The sequence below is a fragment of the Cicer arietinum genome, chromosome 7 (assembly GCF_000331145.2).
Source record: "Cicer arietinum cultivar CDC Frontier isolate Library 1 chromosome 7, Cicar.CDCFrontier_v2.0, whole genome shotgun sequence".
In the NCBI taxonomy this organism is placed as follows: domain Eukaryota; kingdom Viridiplantae; phylum Streptophyta; class Magnoliopsida; order Fabales; family Fabaceae; genus Cicer; species Cicer arietinum.
The window spans coordinates 56,705,504-56,707,251 of NC_021166.2; positions in this window are offsets into that span (position 1 = coordinate 56,705,504).

The following is a 1,748-nucleotide window of genomic DNA, read 5'->3' on the forward strand; positions in this document are numbered from 1 at the left end:
GCTTTACATTATGTTCAAAGTTGTCATGAAAAATGACTTATGTTCTCAATTACTTCAAATCTGCAATTAACGGTTTTCATTTACAATGATTGGGCTGTCTATCCCAATTCCTACAACTTAGTCACACATTTTTCTATTTTATTGACCCCTCTTTTATATCTTAAAAGTCCAAGATGCATATTGTTATTTCTGGTTCATCATCTAAACTAGAATACCGTGCATTAACAAATAATTACCACTTATGATGTCTAATTGATCATTTACTTATTACAAGACTTTCATCATCTTGTAGAACAACTTGATTCTATATATAATGTCACAACAAAACATATTAAACTCGATTTCCATCTCATCTTCGACAAAATCCAGAATGAAGATGTTTTTCCTTTCAACTTTTTATTTCTTAGTTTCTAAACTAAGCATGATACATATTTTTGATCCACCTTGAGGAGTTGTTGCATGTAACTAGTTTTTGTTATTAACTTTTGTTAGTTAATAAGCTTTCTTTTTCCATTTTCCCTTAGTGCGTATATATATTAGCGTTTTATCTTTTTTCAATCAAGCTTTTATTCCACACATAACTAATATACTATTTCTTATTTTAATAAAATAAAGATAATGTCAAGGAATTCAAAAGTCTAAAAAGTATTTATTTATGCATTTAGAAAAACTATTTTGTTATAGATTGTCATAATTAAGTTGGTTTGAAGAATAGTAATTCTTATTTTGGTTTTAATAATTCTTATTTTTTAATGTTTATTCTAAGTGTATAAATCTTCTAGTGATAAGTGATTTCTTGACGTTTATTTCAAGTGTGTTTTGTAATTCAGTCACAAGTGATAAGTTTACCCTAAATTGAAGATAATTTTCAATTAAATCTTTTGACTCTAAAGTAACATAACTTCTATTTACGTGTATCTAGTGAAGAATCTTGGATTATTTAATACAAAATTTCTTTAGGCGGATCAATGCCTCTAATTTAAGCTTTATGATAAATTATATGTACCAAAAAAATCAAAAAGAGGAAGTAATAACTTGGAATCCCATATTCATCTTTCACATTGTAGATGAAGTGCAATGTTATTAGAAATGACAACATCAATGGATCAATGTTAAAATTTGTAACTCTTCTCCATGTCAATACAAGGTCGCACAAGTTATGTGCAACTTCTCTATGTTGTACGAACAACTGCTAAAATTTGCTTACATTTTGTAACAATATCATTTTAAGAAGACTATAAATAATGTTCTCTATAATTGCAACAAAAAGAAGAACAACCTTGTAAAAAATTCATTGAGCTGTTGTGCTTCAAAAATCCAAGAGTAAGAGTTATCATTGAACCGTGTGAACTTTGAGTTTCAAATCCTTTTTATAAAGTTTTTCACTTGTAATTTGAGCTTAAACTCATCGTTACTGTTGTTCTCAAGAGTTTGACTATACTAAATTAGAACTTTGAGAAAACTAGATTTAAGAGCTTGATTGTACTAAGTTAGAACCTTGAGTAAAATTGTCATCTAGAATTTGACTTTACTAAGTTAGAATCTTCAAAAGATTATAGTGTATTCAGTTGGACATAATTATACTCTAGGAGAAAAGATAAACCTATTTGATTTAGTGAAAAATATTTTTAGTTGAAAGGACTCAACATAACTACTATTTAGGTAGTGAACCAACATAAATCTTTGTATCTATCATATTTTCCTTAACTTTATTTTTATCTTGCAATAGATTTATTTTAAATGAGATT